At 44.7% G+C, this 20,632-nt stretch overlaps 1 long non-coding RNA gene across 1 annotated transcript in view; it reads left to right on the top strand.

Moving 5' to 3' along the window:
- The first annotated feature begins 1,150 nt into the window (after positions 1-1,150).
- The window catches only part of LOC306653060, a 44,828-nt gene continuing 25,346 nt past the window's right edge, over positions 1,151-20,632 (top strand). The window contains exon 1 of the long non-coding RNA XR_013761626.1: positions 1,151-7,338. This is a non-coding gene — a long non-coding RNA (uncharacterized lncRNA). The remainder of the gene's footprint in view (positions 7,339-20,632) is intronic.

The following is a 20,632-nucleotide window of genomic DNA, read 5'->3' as shown; positions in this document are numbered from 1 at the left end:
CCATATAGAATCCATCTAAAGTTTGAAAATACTACTCATCCTAAAAAGGAGAGACCAAGAAATGCCCATGGTTTTCCTAAATGGCTCTTTCCCTCCAGCCCTTCAGATTCTTTTGTTCTACAGGATTTGACATGAAGTTGCATTTAATTCATTTCTGACCAACTAGCACAAGGACCAAATCCCCACATCAGCACCTACCGGATACCCTCTGGGCATTCAACATACCTGTGAACCAGACAAAAGGGCCCAGGCCCCAAGTGTTCAAGTCCTGGCAGGTCGAAGAGTTGGAAGTCAGTGATAAAGTCAAGGATCTTTCCTTCTTAGATTAAGCTATCTGTTAAGAAGCTTCTGGTAAAAACAAGAACCTCCATAGTCCTGTGTACTCTTACTGAAAACAGTCACACATTCCTGTCCCCCTGCAGTAGCCCTTCCAGGTCATCCAGGGCTACTTTTCTCATACCACCAAGGCAGTTCTTACTCCACAGAGGGTTCATTCTTCTAAAAGCTTGGACCACAGCTAGAAGAATTTGGACCAGACAAAGTGAAGATTGTGTAGGCACCAAGCGTGGTCAGACATTCAAGTGGGTTGCAGAGGGTGAGACGGGAATCTTCTTTGAAGACATTTCAAATTAGAAACCAAGGATGGTTGAGTTGTCATTTGACCCGACAATGCCAGAAATAACCTGGATGACCTCCAGTTCTTCCAGCCTTGTGTTCCAATGACTAAGAGTGAGCAGAGGGACATGGCCAGTCAGCTTCCATTGACAGATGCTAACCCACACTACTCCCACCATCCGCTAAACCTCTCTGGGCTACCTTCATACCGTAGCTCACCAACACACCCTCTGCATGCTCTCTCAATCCCAAGATTCCCCGCAGACTCACATATCACTGGTCCCTATAGTCACATACTCACCAGTATCTCATACCTGGTTGTCTTTCCTATGTCTCATGCTTATTCACACGTGGAAAAGAAAAGGGTATTTTGAAGTTAAGATTCACACAAGAAGATCACAAGAAATATAAGCCTCCTTGTAGCAACTGATAATAGAACACTTGAGGATGAAAAAGGATTTGGGAATCAACTCTGCTCTTTTTTTTCCTCAAAGTGAATGATTTTCCAGGTGATAGGGGTATAATACTTATTGATAAAATGAGTAGTGGCCCAAGGTAGAAAAAGAGATTATATAAATCATTCAAGTAAAATTGCAGAATGGAATTATTTAAGCACTAATTTAGAATCCCTGGAATTGATGTCGACTAGTAGGACTTTGCAGGTGTTCATAAAGAACAAGTCTTGAAAGGCTAATATCATTCTTTGATGGTTACTAGACTGGTTGATCAAGGATAGGCAATAGGTTTTGCATAAATGAACTTTAGCAATGTATGTGATGAGGTCTCATTTCCTTGTGGCCAAGCAGGATTCAAGAAACAATGCTATGAGAGTGTGGCAATTAATAGATTAGTATCAGCCTGGTGTGGAGGTTCTGCAACCTGGATATCTCCTACTCCCTGTGGATTAGCGGACAAATTTCAAATCTTCCTTTAATCTTACTTTTCAAACTTTCCACATTGTGACTAAATGCAAAAATCAAACAATGGAACAAAGTGCTACTTTTGTTTTCCAATGACACAAATGAGCTAAAAGATCCTTTTACTCATTAAACTGATATTTATTGAGCACATACTATATTCTGGACATTTTCTGGTTGTTGGAAACACTAGAGTGAAAAAAAACACCTCAAATTCCTACATTCATAGAATTTACATTCTAACCAGAGATGTTGCCTTGGGTACCCAAATTAACTCCGTGGCAAGGCAACCTTGTATAGACTGTTGCCTCCATTTTGCCCTGATAAAATTAGCTTTTGCAGACCCAGGTTCAGGTTAAATTCTATAGTGGGGGAAAAAAAGGTAAGAAATAAACACAAGCTATACTTGAGTCTGAAAAAGTTAATTATATCAAGACAAGATAGAGGCAATAGGTCTTGACAGTATGAGTAAAAAATTAGGCAGAGGTAGAGGGAATACATTGAATATAGTTATCCACCCAACAAATACCTATTAGGATTTATTAGATCTGTTTGCAAGTGATGTGGAAATAACAGAGATCAGAAACAGCCACAGTCCCCACCATCCTGGAGCTTAGTCTCATGAATATAAAACAGGATGCTGTAGATGCCAAAAAAAATTTAAATGCAATCTTAGGCTCCAGAGTTACGAGTCTGTTGTCCCAGATGAAGGGGTAGGCCCCACTGAATTTGGTCTTGGTTAGACTGTACCTGGAAAGTTGGACTTGACCTTAGGCATCACCGTGGAGAGATATAAAACTCAATGATGTTCAGAGAAGAGAGAACTGATGAGAGAGCATAAAGCTCATGTAAGTGGCAAGTGAGGAGCTAATGGGTGGCGAGTTCAGGAGCACAGCAGGTCCACATCATAACCACCTTCAAAGACAGATGCTCCTTGACTTCAGATGGGGTTACTCCCTGATAAGCCCATTGTAAGTTGAAAACGTCATAAGTCCAGAGTGCATTTAATGCATCTAAGCCACCCAACATCCTGGCTTAAGAACCCAGCTTGCTGGAGAATGTCACACCTTCTCTTCATGATGGTGTGACTTGACTGGAAGCTATAGCTCACTGCCACTGGCCAGCATCACAGAGTATAAAGATCAAAATTCCAAGTGCAGTTTCTACTGAGTGGGTATCCCTTCCCTACCATCTTAAAGCCAAAAAATAGTACATCAAACCATTGTTAAGTTGGGACCATCTGTTTGTGAAGAGCTATTGAGGTGGTCAATAACACTGGTCTCCAAGTGTTTCCAGCTCTGGTCAACAAATTGAGGGCAGAATGTGATGACAGCACAAGGTAGGACATTTCGGTGCCAGTAAGAGATGCTTTTTCTCCAATGAGTGGCAATGATAAGAGATGGTGACTGGGTTTTTGACAGCTTGAGCCTCCAGCTAACACTTGACAGACATTTGGATAAGTTAGAAATAATCGTGATCATTTGTATCATGGTGGTGTATGTTGCTGAGACTGCCATTGTTTGTCCCTGCAGCATAACCTGGTTGCCATACTTTGAATCTCGAATGTCTCCCTAAAGCCCTTGTGTTGAAGGCTTGGTCCCAGCGTGACCCTATTGGGAAGTGGTGGAACTTTGTAGAGGTGGGGCCTACTGAAAGGAAGTATTGTGTCTTTTAAGGGGATACTGGCACCTCAGCTCCTTTCTGCCTCATTTGCTTCTCAGCTGCCATCAGGTGAATAATTTCTTCTGCCATGTGCTTCCTCCATGATGTACTGTGATGCCACCGGCCTAAAGCAACTGGATCAATTGACTATGGATTTATCCTGTGAAACATGAGCTAAAACGAACCTTTCTGCCCTAAAAGTAGGTTTATCTCAGGCATTTGTCACAACAACTGAAAGCTAACGCATTGAACGTATGCTGACTGCTTTGCCTGCTGTGTGAAGAGGGACTCATCTAGTAATATATGACCCCAGGGTTAGAACTTGGGCTTACCAGGCTGCAATAGAGGTTATGGAATTGGTTTTAGCATAAAAATGAGCTTTTTGAAAAGTGTATCCAAAAGTGTAATGGGCTTCCTTTAGAGGAAAGATGTCTACCATAACTGGACATTTTTGGCCTACAACCCTGGGGAGGAGTGATGGACAAGAGGCCTCCTCTGAGAGAAGCCGGCATGCCACAACCTGGAATGGGCTTAGCGAGCACACCACAACTGCACTGCTTCCCTTGGCCTATGGGGGCAGGCCTAGAGTTGGCATGCCACAGTGTTTCGACTGGCCACATGCCCAGACCCCTGCTGCTCTCACTATACCACAGAGTCATGAATCTGGGCTCATCATTGCCAAGGGGCTCAGCAAATGTGAACAAAATGCACAGTAGCTCAGACAGCAAAGAGATCAAATAGTAAAGGCTTTCTTGGCCCACCATCACGCAGAATGATAAAAAGTCCCCCAGGACTTCTGTTTACAGAATTAGCATTCTGGCAGTATCAGGAACCCCCTGAAGTTCACCCCTGTTAGGTCATTCTCTGTCATGCTTCTACTACTTTCTAGTAATAAGAGCTAAACTCCCTTAGTTCTACCAATGCAGAACTCCAGTATAAAGTTCTGTTGGGGGAGATATGTAATAAGAAGAAGCTCTGTTGGATCTGTTGGAGGGTTGGTGCAGGGGACATGTTTTTTAACATCAAAGGCTGGATGTAAGCCCTTGCTCCATTTTCTAGTTGTTTGCTATAACTGGCTCATGAGAACCAATTGTACACATCTCCTCCCAAGTTATTATTCAACGAGCTCACAATGGTAGTTAAAAATTGATGGAAATATTTAAACTATGGAAATGGGCAAGTGCTAAAAACTAGAACTTTCATTATTGTTTTGTTCTTTTAGAAAGCTTACCAGCATACCCCTGAGAATATTGAAATAGTAAGAAATCGTGGTCTTTGGAGCCAGACATAATCAGATTCAGTCTGGCTCTGCTCTACCAGCTGTTGCTATCGGGAGAGGAGGAAGGTGGATATCAAAACATCAGTGAACTTCAGTTTCCTTATTTGTAAAATGATGAATGAAAATCAGTCATTGGAAATCAATGAAAATCAAATGATTAACCACATCAGAGGGTAGTGTGAGGATCAACTGAGGCAATATCCACCTTTAGTAAACTAAGCTCTTTTTCTTGGTATACATGCAGACAACAACCTCCAGAGACAGAAAAAGAGAGCACTCTTGAATCATGGATTTTTGTTTTAAATGTGGAAAGCCTTTCTAGAAGTTTCCCAGCCTCCCAACCTCCTACCTCACTGGTCAGTTTGGCACCACATGGCCATACCCAGCACCAATAACTTGACATGGAAATAGGAGCCACACCACAGTTCCTGAGGGTCCATTGCATCCCTGTTGGATTGGTGGGATTTTTAGAGTTGCCTGGATGGTTCCAGTGTGTAGTCAGAATACCCATGGTGGCACGCGCTTATAATACTAGCAGCTCAGGACACTGAGGCAGGAGGATCATGAATACAAAGCCAGCCTCAGCAAAAAGTGAGGTGCTAAGCAACTCAGTGAGACCCTGTCTCTAAATAAAATTCAAAATAGGGCTGGGGAGGTGGCTCAGTGGTCGAGTGCCCCTGAGTTCAATCCCTGGTACCCCCACCCCCAAAAAGAATACAGAATCAATGTCTTTGGGTCTAAGTCTTAGACAAATTTTGACTTAGCACCCAAGTCTAGAGAGAGGGGTTCATTCTCCCCTGAAAAACAAGGATGAAGAACAAAGTCAAGGGTGGAGGAGTGTGGGAGGGAGTGGAGCGAGGAAAGTTGTTTATTGAGTAGCCAGCAGCGTTGACTCCAGTCTCCATTCCCAACCAGTGGACAATCTTAGGGCAAAGAGCTCATTGAGGAAAACCAGAGGCATTAAGAAAAGGGTTGTTCTTGGAGGCAAGACACACAACTGTTTGAAAACAGAAACGAAGTCTTGGATTAAGCTTTGAGAAAATGAAAGATAGGAGGGAGAGTGTTAAGAAAGCTTTTGCCGTGTATCTGAGAATAAGACAAAATGCCAAGAATGCTTACTGAAGAGGACTGCTCTGTTCTTCCTGCACCCCCTGTTACAGCACTGGGCCAAGCCCTGTGAGGACGACTACATGCTGATTGTAGAAAAACCATGGGCAGGGTCACAGGCTCAGCAAGCATCTCTAGTGGGTTTGTACCTTATCAGAATGTGAGGGCCCCAACTGGAACTCCAAGGGCCTATTTCCTGAGGCTCAGAGTTGTCTCCATTCCAAGGACTTGCCCTCAGCAACTGCCAAATATATACTGTGGACTCTGAAGAATATGGACTTGGAAGTCAGGAGACATTGGATTTGAAACCTGATCATGCATTCACCCTGGACTAGTTGTTAAACTCCCAATCCTGGCTCTTTTCATCTATTACATGGCAATACAAGTTGAGTTTCCCTATCCAAAATGCTTGGGACAAGAAGTGTTTTGGGTTTGGGATTTTTTCCAATTTTGGATTATTTACATGTACATAATGAGATATCCTGGGGATGGGACCCAAGTCTAAACATGAAATTCACTTACATTTTGATGTAGCCTAAAGGTAATTGTACGTGGTATTTTTCATGTGCCTGCATTTTGACTGTGACCTGTCACATGAGATCAGATGTGGAGTTTTCTATTGTAGCATCATATTGGCAACCAGTTATGGTTTTAGGAGCATTTCAGATTTGGGATTTTTAGTAATGATAATACCCATGTCATAAGGTTGGGATGAGGATAATAAGGACAACTTGTGAACTCCAATCAGTACAAATCACAGTATATTAAGCATAACTGAGAAATTTGTTTTAAAAGTAAGGTCCTTTAACTTAGCATTTTTCCTCCTAAAGATGCCATAAGCCATCAGTCAAGGAAGGAGGGAGGGAGAAGTCATTTTCCAGTTCATCCTAGAGGAGAGGGGAGTTCAGTTACTGCTTCTGAGTGCAGAACCCTGTTTCTTGGCTCTATCTGCTTTATTCCCCAGTCACCCACCTTCATTAGATTTCCATTTGCCAAGAAGGAATGAGGAAAGTAGAAACCAAGGATTTTTTTTAATTATTTTTGTAAACTGCAGGGGGTTCTCAACACAATCTGTCTCAGAGACAAAGCATGAAAAATCCAGAATTTCTTCTCACCCCTCTGCACACCACTACTGCCACCCATGGTATTTCTGCTCTGATAAAATCCACTATACTTCAAAGGTAACAGAATCCGAGTGTCCTATATGGTAAGGAGAGAAGTAGATACCAAGGTCAAGCAGGTACACTTCCAAAAGTGCCTTATTTCTGAAAAAAGCAAGACAGGTTCAATATGAGACATGGTAGCCTTCTGTCTCAGGTCACCCTGAGAGCTGAGTAGGACCACAGAAAGCATCTTTGTAATATGCAGGAAGGGTCACGGCAAGCTCAAGGCTCTGCTTCTTCCTCAGCTGACCATCTTGTTAGGGCAATCTGCCCAGGCCTGAACTTCCTGGCTGACTTGGGGCCTCACATCAGCTTCCACATGACTCTGTGTCTGCCAGACAGATGCATGGCCCAGGCTGAGGATGTACAGAGGCCGTGGGAGTGACTGCATCCCAAGTCCCGAGAGGGATATTGAGGCTTTATCTGGAATCTAGTGCTTGACTGCTCAGGAATGCATAGTTTGGGTGACTTTCTGGTTTGATTTACAGGAACATCTGATGGGGGTAAAGCAGGAATGTTGTAACAGCTCTGGATCACCTTGGAAAAATACCGTTCATTGCCAGCCTGGCACTGTAATTCCAGGAAGCAGCTGGTGGTGAGTCAGAGCCTCGTCTTCCTTGTGGCTTCAGGAAGCACGTCCAGGGCCTCACCCATCCAGGCAGAGCAGTCCCCATCAGCCACGTAGAGCTCTTGCAGGAAGGGACTGAAAAGGGGACTCTGTGCAGATTCCCTACCTGCTCCCAGGGGTAAAGGAAAAGGGATGAGATGAGAGGCCTCTAGGCCCCTGGGTCTCTTGGAAATATTTTTATGCTTTTATATAGGTAATCACGCACAGTTTCTGAGTCTCTTGTCCGGAGTTTGCAGTAATGAAACTCGGTATAAATCTCTACATGCTGGATGGCGTGGCTTGCATTTGCCTCAGCACATCGCCAGTCTCTTACCTGCAGAGCCAGTAGAGTCTTAGAAGTTCACAAAAGGGTTGGCAGTTGGTCCTGTGGCAGATGGCCCTTGGGCTTAAGGGCTGTCTGTACTGAGGTCAAGAGGATGCCTCAGTGGGTTGCTAGGGAACTGGAATAATCTTGAGGAAAGGTAGTGGGGCCATAGCTCCAGCATCCAGGACACTCTGGTGCCTCAGCTCTAGGCAGAACATTCCTACTTTCTGCCTTTTCCTTGGCCAATCTCTGGGCTCCTCTTGAGGTGCTGCTACCCCTGGAATAGCTTTGGGCCACAGGACATAGCATCTGTGTCTCAATTTTCTCACAGTCGAATGACGTTGATGAAACAGTGAACAAACTTAGAGGGGTAGGTCCTGTCAAACTAGCTCCTGGGTCTTCACTCAATTCAGAGAATAAGCTTAATTTCTTTTTCTTCTCGTTCCCTCTCCTCTGTGTGGCTCAACTCTATGCTGTTGCTTTTAAATAGCAGTTTAGATCTCAGTGACCCACATTCAGCCCTGATGACTGTGAACACAAGTCCATGTTCACTGATGATTCAGGAGAACCAGGGTCTTGAAAGATGAGCTGAGTCAATGAGCTGTGCAGTTTGTAATCCACCCTGATTCTATTGTTATGTGCCCACTCCCTTACCTTTCTCTGGGTGTCAGCATCCTTGGCCTTCTGGGCCTGCGTGAGATCTCCACAACTCTCCTCCCAAGACTCTTTATCCTCAAGGTCTTTAGGACAGGAACCCCCAGCCCCATGGGAGGGGATCAAACAGCTATATGACCAGCAGTCATCTGAACAGGGAAGGAGAGATGGAAAATGTTGAGAGGGGAGCCAACTCTGGGAGTCCTTCCAAGTGCCAGCTCCTCTGCAAGTGACAGTCTGTCTGCAAGAGACCCCTAAGTGGTCCTACCTATGGGTCAGAGCACCTGCTTGCAATAGAGCAGAGAACTTAAATGCTACTAGGAAACGTCTACATCAGCCAAAAGTCAAGGTGGAGGAAGGTAGAGGGAAGAGGAGAATGCCCCCAAGGACCAGCCCCAGGAGCTCATTTGCTGCCCTAATAAATAACTTCATCCCTAACCCAATCCTTTCTCCTGTCTGCCTTTACTCAGATTCCATTCTTTCTCTCTCTGTCATATTTTAGTTGTTCATAGTCTAAGCCAGTGGTTTTCATCAATTGCAACTGGACAATTGTTAGAAATGCAAATTGTCAGACCTGCCCAACCCAGGCCCACTGAATCAGAAACTCCAGAGTGGGAACAGCAAGTCCATTTTAACTGGCTCTAGGTGATTCTGATGGAAGCTCAAGTCTGAGGGTCTTTGCTGTCTCTCTTTCCCCACTCAGGCTGCAGGTACTAACTGGGTGAGGGCTCAGTGCAGCCCCAGGTCCCCAGGGGCATAGCCCTGCAAGAGAGCTGTACCAGGAACGCAGAGAGAAGATTCAAGGAAGTGGCCTGGTAATTTATCAGAGCTCCCGCCTGAGGGTCAGGACCTGGTTCTAGCTGGGTGATCCTGGTCAAGTCACTTAGCTCTCAGACTCTGGCTTTTCCTATGTAAAGAAAACGGGAAGAACTGGGTCTCTGAGGTCTGGAGAGTTCTTAGTTTGTAGGTTTGACTGTGACTGACACCTGCCTCTCCTTGCTGACTCTCTGCCCAACCTCGAGGATAACCCTGTGCTTCTCCTGGTCTTTAGTCAGCTACTGTTTTTGTTTTAGTGTGTTGGGGTGTGTGTGTGTGTGTGTGTGAGAGAGAGAGAGAGAGAGAGAGAGAGAGAGAGAGAGAGAGAGAGATTAGAATCTAGAAATTAAATAGCAACGCAGGTATAAGAGCCATCATTTCCAGCATAAATGGGACAGTCCTTTGAGTCCTTGCCCCAGTAGGTTAAAGGCAGAGTCCTTTAGGGAGCTCCAGCTGAGCTGGGAGAGAGGGAGAACCAAGTTTCCAGGAATTGGGAGTAACCAAAAATGAAAGAGTTAAGCCTCTCAGCACTTGCTGCCATGGTATTAGCAAGAGTCTAACACTGGAAAAGGCACTCACCGCTCTATTCTACTTCCCTGCGTGGAACAGCATAGCAGTCTGGGGGCAGGTGAGTAGACACAGACACAGGGCAGCTCACTGTGGAACCAGCCCTGAAAAAAGGCTTGGACAGTTTCATGGACCCCGGGGTTGAGGGAACTAAGTGAAAGGAAGATTCCTCCAGGTTCCCTCTTCCTACCTGCCCTGAGAAAGAGCAAGGAAGACCTTTATGGAGGCCTCAGACTCAGGATTCTAAGTATGTGAAGAGCATGGCTGCCAGAGGGGCCCAAGACCTTGATAACAGCTCCCTCCAGAGAGTGTCACACCCTGACTGTGTCTCTCCCCTGGTGTGGGGAAGGTGACTTTCCCATGGGACAGGCCAGGCAAAGCCTCTGTGGTTGTCAGTGGTCAGGCCCCAAAAAAATTACACACAGGTTTTAAAACAGCCTCCTCACCTCCCCCAGGGGGACTATGTGTCCTCTTTCCCCACCAGCCTCTTCTGTGCCCCCTCCTCCAGTTTTCAGGCAGGCGTCAGGGCACCTGCCTCTGCAGAGGTGCAGCGATTGTCTCCAGGTGGAAAATGCCTTTCACCCACATGTCCAGGCTTGTGACTCTCTTGGTTCCTGCTGTTTTAGGTCATGGCATAAATAATTGAGAGGACTAAGCACAAATTCCTATCAAGGGCTTCTATTATTGGCACATAAGACTCTAAGTCGAATGGCATTCTCTCTACCCCTTTTCTGAAGAAGATCATATATTAATGGTTACAGTCCAGAACAGTCTTCCTGGAAGGTGACCATATCTGTAAGAAGAAAAAGTTGGATGTTTCAATACAAGTCCTATAGATGCTCAAGCTGATACTGAGTTACTCACTAGTTTGGGCCTATACCATTTTCCTTGTATTTTTTACCCCCATGTCCTGTCTTTCCTGTAGGATTGTAAGCTTCTTGAAGGCAAAGACTCCTTACATGTCTATATGTCACCCAGAGTACTTTGCTCTCTGATTCCTGCTGTTCGGACAAGTGTTCAGGATACAGTACCTCGGATAACCACAAGACCCTCTCTTCAGTTGTCTGAATAGTCTTATATTTACTTTTACACTATTTACTTTTCTCTTCCCAAGGAAATAATCAATATATTCATGTTTGAGACTTCACTGTAAATCTCAACAAATAAATACTTAACAAATAGATTTCTGGGAACATCCTTCACCAAGAGACAGAAAGTTTAGAGTTGGAAACTTAATCCTCTTAAACTCCATGAAGAATTGTCCCCCAGTGTGTGAAATGGCAGAAGCATGAGATGGCAGGCACAACCCGTGAGGACTGCCACTTCCTGGAATCTCTCCAAGGGGGGCCATCAACACATGGGAGGCTATTTCTAGAGACAATAAGCCAGAAGCCCCCTCCTTTTGCCCCAGTACTCAGACTAAATTGGTATAGACTTAAGGGTTTATGCATAACATGCTTGATGATTATTTTTTAATTCATCTTAGCCCCCATTCCTATTTGACCAGAATAACCAAGATGCTTCTAAACAAACACTGTTTCAACAGCCAGGGAGCTGATCTGCTGCTTTCTAACTGGACAATTTACATAACTTAGGTAGAGAAAGAGGAAAGAGGTGCTTTCTACTGTAGGCAGACACAGCCCCTGACCCCACCATCCCAATCCATTCTCCTCTACCCTGCCACTGGCCCATCCCAGCTGCCCTTCCTGCTTTGTTAGAGGCCAGTCAGCAGGTCCCAGACTCATAGCTCGGCTGGAGCTTATCCCTGTCTTCCTCTCATGGCCAGGAGCCAGATTCTGGGTTTGTTCTCCCCATCAACTTTGCAGAGGAAAAGTCACCAGAGAAATTCCATTTCAGCATTCCTCTAAGGATCAGTGGCTTGACTGCTCAGCAACATTACCTGGAGGAGACTTTTAATAAGATGGCTTCCTGGAATTTCCCCTCAAACATTCGGATTCAATCAGTCTGGGGTGAAGCCCAAACGACTGTAATATAAAAAACTTTACAGACAAGTCTGATGCATGACAGTTTTAGGAACCATGGGACAAATTCTGAGCTTTTTTGGAATCAGGACACACTTGAATCTTCTGTTTCCTCCAGTGACTAGCACAACACCTGCACCTAAGCAACCATTTAATAAACATATATTGAGTCCATGAGCAAAGGAATGATTGAAAACAGGGTGGTGGATTGGGAGTACAGTCAACCTAGCAACGGCCCTAGGCAAGAGCCAATGGGATTTAGAAGGCAAAACCAATCGCAGGGAGGCCAGGGATGGAATAGGGCAGCAAGGCAGGGGAGGTGTGAGCCAAAGAACTGGGTAATTTGAATCCCTAGATGGAGAAAATGGCTCCTACCCTTGAAAACGCTGCTACCTTTAATGAGCTGCTGTTCCTGCATTGGCACCTACAGGAGTTCTGCATCTAGTCCCAGCTAAGAAGTCAATTCCCTCTTAACCCTCTGAAGCCCTGTATGGCCTCAAGATAGTCTACACTCCTTTCTTTGACCCATGAGATCCTTTTCATTCATTCCCAGTTTAGCACATGCTACTTGCCCCCCCCCCCCCATCTCTTTCCCTGCCTCTTTTGGGTCTCACAAGGCGACAGATTCTCCCTGGGCCTGCAATCCTCATTCCCTATGCCTCCCCTCCCCCAGGTGCCTCATTTCCCTAGCAAACTCCTCTGTGACCATCAGATTACAGCATGAAAACATGGTCGGTCCAGAGAGATTGTCAGCCTCCTGAGGGTCAAGGTCAGTCTGCAGCATTCAAAACTTAACCAGCAGGTGTTCCAGTAGTTCAGCGGCACTCAGGATGGGGCTATAAAACTGGATTCATTCTGCAGAGATGCAAACAAGCCCCACAACTTGCATCTAGGAGGAGTTGGAGTGGGGCAGTGGGTGAGAGTTGTGCTAAGAAGGAGAAAAGCAGGCAAAGGTGGGATTCCAAACAGAACAAAAACAGAAGGCAGCATGTCATGCCCAAACGGTTGTTGGGGTTTTAGGCTGGCTTGAGAGACCAGCTCCCATGGTCACTTTCAGCTGAAGCTGGCTGCTGAGCTGGCTCCACCACTGGGAAAACCCAGGCGACCTCACAGGCAAGACAAGACTGCAGATTGCGCTCCGGCGAGACCGGGGGTTGCAGATGGGAGCTGCGCCCCCCGGGGCGCGTGGGCAGAGCACTTTCTGGCCCGCTGCGCCGCCCGGGTAAGGTACACCGCGGGACCTAGTCAGGTGCATCGCGTGGGGCGAAAGGGCGCCTGGAGGCTTGCAAAGCCCGGAGCTGATTCGTCTGCTTGACGCACTGATGCCTTGATTCGGTCTGACAAGTGGAGGCTGCTGTGAGAAGCAGCCTGGATTTTTTGACATTCAGCAAGCTAGAAATAGCCAGCTGGGCTCCTGGAGCTGTGGTTGCAAATGTCTTGCCCTTCCCAGCAATTGCCAGATTCAAAGGGCTTTTCCCCTGTGTAGACTTGCCCTCTTGTGTATCAGGAGGCTGGTTCTAGTCTAAACTTGGCTTCTAACCCATGGTATAGGGGAATTCTCTCGAATTGACTATGGCTCAGCTTCCCCTCTGTAAAATGGGGTTGTCTGTAGCTGAGCCCCTTCTACCTCCAGTAGAATATGATTCTAAGTGGCTGACTATCCCTCCTAATTCTGTGGCCTATGCTCGATGTCTGCTGCTTTCAGAAGCCTAGAACTCCAAATATCCACTGTGGGAAGGACTCAAAGATGATTCCTGATTGAAAACGAAGCTTACAAACCTACTATGAATCAAGGACCCTATGAAAATTCTTTGAAATCTATAGGCTCCTACCCTAGAAAAATTAGTACACCTGCCAGACCTTACCTACAACAGTCACTGGCTTACACCTCAGACCCCTGTTTAACACCTGCCTCTGCCCAATTCCTTGAAGGCGAGAAGACTGGCCTGAAACAAGCTTTCAACGTTTCCCTTCCCTGCGGGTCCTTCTATACTGTGAGTACCAACTTTTCCCTCTCGTTCTTCAACCAGCCTCGCTATCCTCCTGCTTGGGCAATTTCATAGAGGACATTGTCCTACAAATAGTTTTAAGAAACATGGGGTGTCCTCTAGTAGAGAAAGTGAAAAACCTCCTCCCATCTCTCTCCAGTTACTTCCTCATCTTTGCACAGTTGGGGGCAGTGAGGGGACAGAAGTGGGAGGCAAAGCTGTTGCAACCAAGTATTCCCCACCCACTGCAGAACCTGCACCGTCATCGCTATCACATTAAACTCCCTGCTCCGGCATCAACCAGCAGCCACCTGCTGGGGTAAAAGAACCAAAGCCGTTATTGCACAGTGGTTTGCTTGCCCACAGTATTTCCATGCCTATGGGCTTCTTGCACAATGGGGAGCAAAGGGGAGGGGCCTTTTAAGAGTACTTGTAAGAAACAGACCTAACAATGGATGATTGAGGAGGCTATAATTGGTCCTTACTCCTACCCTCTTGTTTTGATAAAATGACAGCCCAGCTAGAAATAGGAAGTCAGTAAATAAAAACTCAACCTCTTAATTTAAAATGCTATTTAAAATGTGGATAGGACTGGGGCATCTGCATCACTAGGAGCTTAATGGAGATGAAGTCTCTCACTGGGGCCTATGGATTTTTAACATGAAGGTGAGATGACCTGTGAGTATACTAAGGTTTGACAGTTCTAACGCAAGTCTGGGGCTAATGACCAGTACGAGGTTCTCATTCATTCCTTTCTACACACTGAGAAATGCGCCACTGGTGAACCAGATTCTTTCAATATCTGTGTGCAAGAGATGGTAGCTGTGTTCATGGGGAGGATTCTACTGAAGACATCCCCTTCACTCAACCCCACCTGCTTGTTTGCAGAATCACCCATGTTGGGCTACTTCTTTTCTATTTTTATCTTCTGGGAAAACAGAAGTCTGCATCCAGAGCAGAATGCAGTTTGGCTTTAGCTTTAGCAGTAGCTCTGACCTCCATGCTTCTTGAATCAGTTCCAAAGTCTAACTATAAACTGGAAATGGGCGGCAGGTGATTCCTTGGAATTGCCCATGTGCACAGTCTAGCATTATTTCCTCTCACCTTTGGAAGCAAAACTGCAGAAACCACAGGTGGGGGAAGAGAGCACAGACTAGTGACTTTCAGAGTGGAGCAGAAGGGAAAAGATGGAAGAGATGTGCAAAAATCTACTCGGAGGAAGACAGGCTGGAGTGATACCTGCTGAGACAGGGACCTGATCTCCCAGGATGTCCCTCCCTGCCTGTTCTCCACAAATACTGAGGTTTCTGTGGTTAAGAAAAGAGATGCTTGGCCAGCTTATAGAAAAAGTAATGTGGGCACTTTGTTGTTGTCATGACTTTTAAGAGGGTCAAAAGCAGAGCAACTTCAAGGTGGTAGCTGCTCTGTTCACAGCCTTAGAAAGACATCCTTGATCTTTTATTGTCCTGCCTTTGCTCAGAGCAGCAGACTCTCCCTGGGGAAATGGCTTGCCTTAAAAGAGATGCTATTATAGCTGAAGATGTTTTAGCTTCACTCCTAGCCTCAGATTCCTTGTGAGAAGTAATTGCTGTTGTGGTATGTAAGCCTTGTACCTTCTATCCGGGCATCTTTACCTAGGTGAACAGCAGCTAAGTGGACACTTAAAATTCAGTAGGACTGATTCAGATAAGGACAAGCAAAATTGCACAGTACACATTATAAGATTTTTACCAGGGCAGGGGACTAGATTCTGCTAGTAGAATGAAATGATTATAACTTGGAATCCTGGATTAGTGAGAGAATCAGAGAAGCACTGATTCTGCATAGTATACAAGCATCCAGTTGAAGAGTAAAACTTCACCTCATCATCTAGATGTCAGGAAGTTTGTATATATAGATGCTATAAAGGAATTCATATTTCCCCTAAAAAAGTATTAATTAGAAGCATCCCAAATTCCAACGCCTCTAACAGAGGTCGTGACCCTCAGCTCCAGGAATCTGCTGCTTCTGGGCCCAGCTGCTCACAGTTCAGCATGGTTTGCCAATCCAAGGTTTTGTTTTCCTGTAAACTCAAATTTACCTCTTCTCCGAAGACTTCCTGAATGATCCCAGCTCAAAAGGATCTCAGTGCAAAGGAACTGTACCACTCAGGAAAAGGCAACCTTGCCACCCCACTCTTCTTTTTTATGTAACCTTGGAATGACTTGCTAATTGTTTGGTCTTGTCTGTTTATACAAGTAGTCATCAGATATCTCCCAAGTTCCTAGTACTTATAGTAGGTGCTTGGCCAAGGCCAACTGGGTTGACCTAGACAGTAATCTCTAAGTGTTAGGTCCTTGGTTCATGCATCTGAGACCCAGGACCTCTTAGGCAGACTGAGACAGGGTTTGGACTGTTGACTTCAGGAAATTCTTGGCTCTGTATGAATGCTTTGTTTTTAAAACAGGGTGGGATTTTTTTGTTTTGTTTTGTTTTCTCCATTGCATGAAGAGACAAAGCCTCACTGTCAGTGTATTTATTAAGTCTGCTTGTGTTGGATCTCACTGTTAGGCCAGAGTCCCCACACACAGATTCCTTCACTTTTCTCTGAGCAGTCTCCAGAGATGGGGCAGGCAGTGGAATGTATTCAAACCATGGTCTATTGATAAAAGAAACCAGGACGGTATAGGGATTCATCTCTTTTCCAATTCCCCCAATGTTCTGAACCAAAACTAATGAAGGGGTATATGTGTTTTATTCACAAATATTAATACTTCTCCAAAAGCAGTTTCATAGCTGGAATGTCAGTGACTATTGACCAAAAGACTTGCAGGTGTGACTGAGAATGGTGTTCAGGATTTCTAGAACAAGTTTCTACTTACATCAACTTCATCCTTAGGAGGTAACTGAGGCCACTCATTCATTCCCAAGTGGTATGTGTCTGTTATGTGCCAGACTCTGTGATAGGCATTAGAATAACAGTGACAAGTGAGATATACACTGCATATAGCCAAGTGGGAAAGACTGGAAATAATCAAATAAGTACCTGTCAATATGTAATTATCAACTGTGATAATTTTCTGATGGAAAAGAATAGGATGCTCTGCAGGAATATTGTAAGAGACTTTATCTAATATAAAGGGGGTAGAGGGGAAAGTCAGGAAGGGCTTCTCAGAGGAAGTGACATTAGAGATGAGCATTGAAAGAAAAATCCAAAATTAAAATGTGAAGGGGATTACACTTGAGATACAAAGAACAGGGTCATTAGAGGAACTGAAAGTCCTTGTGGCTAAATTAAAGGGAATAAAGAAAGCAAGGCTCTGAAGAGGTGGGCAGGAGCTGGATAACATGTGAATGTATTCGCAGTACTGAGGACTTTAGCTTTTGTTTTGTAATAATGGAAAGCCAGAAGATCATCCTGTTGAGACAATGGTGAGCAAAGACATCATTACTCAAGTCCCCTCCAACCCTCCCAGGTCTGATAAGCTTTCTGAGTCCTGCTTCTATACCTCTAAGTCACAGGATGTTGTGCCTCCCATGGCCCACTAAAAAGCCCAGAGGGCCTGTGGAAGGGTGTTAGGCCCTGGTGAAAAATCACTGCTCAGGCATTCAAATCTGGGTGCCTTTATTTCCATCTGCATTTTGACTCCACTACTAAGGAATGAATCCTGGTCCCCATGTCCAGGCAGGCTCACTTCTATTGGATCACAGTAATCATGGCTTTGACTGTGAATTGCCAATCCCAAATTAAGCGATTAGCCCAAGATCGATGGGCTAGTCAGCTGCCCTGCCAAGGACAGCTTTCCAGTTCTTTGAACACAAGGCAGATGTGTTCCTCTGGAGAGTGGTCAGGGGCTTCTAATACGAGTCATTCAGAAAAAGAAGGGAAGAAAGAGTTCCGTGTTCCCCAAACACTTGAATATGTTCTTTGGTATTCATATTTATTCTAAGATTCAAAAATTCCCAGGATCAGCTTCTGGGGTGATCAGGAACATTTTGAGTGGAAAGTGATTCTTCATTTGAAAAGAATGTTTAACCACATTTGATTGTTCATTTGAAAAGAAGGTTTAACCGTGTTTGGCTCTTCCTGAGCTGTGAACACCTTTTGTGGACGATGCTAGCTTTCTTGTGGGCTTCTCCACCTTGCTATTTCCTGAAGCTACTGGGACAGTTGAAACAGGCAAATGAACAATCCCTGGGTGCCAAAAAGACACTTTAATCCTCAACAGGCTTTGTTCTGAAAAGTAATGGCTTGTTCACTCGATTTGCTTTACAAATGTTGCACCATTGCCAGATTGTGTCTGGGCCATTCCTCAGGCCCTCTGCAGAAATGAGAGCCAGGGTTACTCATCCTTCTGCATTTTAAAGGAATTTCAGGAGTGCTCTGACAAGCTGCTAGAAACATTGTGTGACTTAAGGACTTCTGAGCATGGATGTTTCAGGCCCTAGTAATGCAACCGACATTGGAAATGAGGCTTATATGTGCCAGAGGTAGCATTCTACTTTCATCCCATGAAGTGACAGCATGTGAGGTTTTATGGGAGGCTTCCTGGAAGAGGAGAAGCTTGACAAATGGGACCTACATGCCCGGCTTTGTCCTTGCAGACAGAGCTCCCTCCCTTCAACCCACTTCCCACTCTGTGAGCTGATCTGTCCTGACAGCTGCCAAATTAGGCCTCTCGTTCCTGGGGCTGGCTCTGGCACTCCCACGAATCTTTGCTTTCAAAGTCTACTCTTCGTTGAAAGTGTTCTTCAGCCTTACTTCAGGGGCAGTATAAACTGCTTTAAAATTCTTCCAAGGAGAGAGAGTAGTTTGAACCAGCAAATAGGTTCCAACAAATATGTACATCTGTGGTACCAGAGTTTATCCACCACGTGCAAATCTGCATTTGAATATAAAACAGCCATGAACAAATTCTGAAGAATACACACATCACAAGCAATCATGTGATGTCCTTTTTAAAAATGTAATTTCACTCTTAAATGACAAATAGTTGCATTTATTTATGGTTATGGGGTTCAATGTGATGTTTCAATACATGTATGCGTTGTGGAATGATCACATGAGGCTATTTAGCATAGCCATCACCTCGATACTTAATATTTCTTTGTGCTAAGAATATTTAAATTCCATTCTTCTAGCAGTTGTGAAGTAAAATTATTATTAACTATAGTCATCTTACTTTGCAATTTTCTTTCTGATCCACGCACCATTGGAATGAATTCTCTGTTCTGTTCCTTTGAATTAACACAGTGTCTGTGTTTGGGTCTAAGAATATGTTCACTGAAAAACAGCCTAAATCCAGTCTGGAGTCTGATGGAAAATAAAATAGTGTGCTTTTCCTTCTGTCACTGACTGACCATCCCATCTCTCATCACCTGATGGAATGTCCTTGGACAAAACACCTGACTGTTCTGTCTTCACTTACCTTGTTTGTAGAATAAGGATAATACTACCATTATGCTCTCACAGGGTTGTTGTGAAACTTATTCAATGTGCAGTACGTGGGTGAACTCTGCAAAGTTTTAAAATAGTATAAAAGTATAATAACCATGTTATTATGTGAAATAGTGTTTTCCTACTCCTCTCTCTATTCTCCCTGGAAACAAACAGACAAAATTCATGCCAAACTAAGCATTCACGATGGCAGGCCTAATTTAAGCCAGAGCAAAGAAAGCTGGCAGCATCGCGGGACCCATACTCTGCCCCTCTGCCTTGTGTTTGCTTCTTTACACAGCCTGTACCTCATGATGGAGCTGAGAAGTCAGTACAAATCCTTGGCAATGTAGTCTGTTGCATACTAACATCAATTCTACTAAGAGTTTTAGCTTATTTGCCCATTTTTGGAAGTCTTGAAAAAAAAATATTTTTGAGGGTGCCCTGACTCAGACAGTGTCTTTTTTGCACCAAAAACTACTGGGAGGCAGAAACTAGTCCCTGCCAGTGCTTTTTTCATAACGCAGTGAATTCCTGGCAATGAGTAAATGCTTCTGTGGGGAAAAGGATTGTGGTCCCAGGGCTGCCAACTGACTGGCATGCCTGGGGTACGATCTCAGTTTCACTGGACCTCATTTTCCTAAGTTGAACGTTTTCAAATGATGTCAGGAAAACCTTTTGGTGTGGTGGGGCAGCAGGGAGGAATAGAGATGGGCTCTGCTATTATTATTTAGTGTTTGGGACATCATTATAAAGTTGAAGCTAACTGAAAAATTTGAACCCTGCTTTCTTCTAGTACTAATCTTCTCTTGAGAAATTCCACCAGAACCCTCACTAATCTTCTGTTGAGAAATTCCACCAGAACCCTCACTGACTGCTGCTATAAGACATTTACTGCCATTCAGTCCAGATTTCTTTTCTTTTTCTTCAAAGCTAATACCTGTGGGGCAACTGTAGTTAGAACAAGATAATCGCTCTGGCATCTGGTACTTTAGGAATTCTCCATGTGGTCCCTCTAGTCTAAAAGGGTTTTCTGCAGGAAGCAGGGATGATAAGGTTTGGTCAGGTGAAACAGTGACCAAGGCTAGAACCCCCATAGCATGGCCTTTCCCAAGAGAGTGCAGACACAGCGAAGGCCTTTGCAGGAAACTCCTGCCAACCTCTGTATGTGCCCATTGACTTCTAGGATCAGTTGTAAGCTATTTTAATTAAAATAGACTGTAGTATAAAATAAAGAATCTCATTTAAAAACTCAACCGTACTGTCTTCTAGAAGTGGCTTTATTTGCTCATCTCCTTCTGGCTGTCACTGTGCTGTGAGTGTCACCTACCCAAACTATTGTGACTTTGCCAAATAACTCAAAAGCAAGAATGAGTATGTCTTATGGAGTTGGAGAAGGGGTGTCCTGCAGGGGTCCCCCAAAGTGAGTCTGCAGAAAAATGCTTCTCTCCTCCCTCCTCCTCCCACCACCCTCTCTCTGACTCCCTGGCGATCACCTGGCGATTCATGGAACTCTTGCTCTCGTCCTCCGTTA

The sequence above is a fragment of the Sciurus vulgaris genome, assembly GCF_902686455.1.
Source record: "Sciurus vulgaris genome assembly, chromosome: 2".
NCBI classification, from domain to species: Eukaryota; Metazoa; Chordata; class Mammalia; order Rodentia; family Sciuridae; genus Sciurus; species Sciurus vulgaris.
This window is presented reverse-complemented; position numbering and strand designations above follow the sequence as displayed.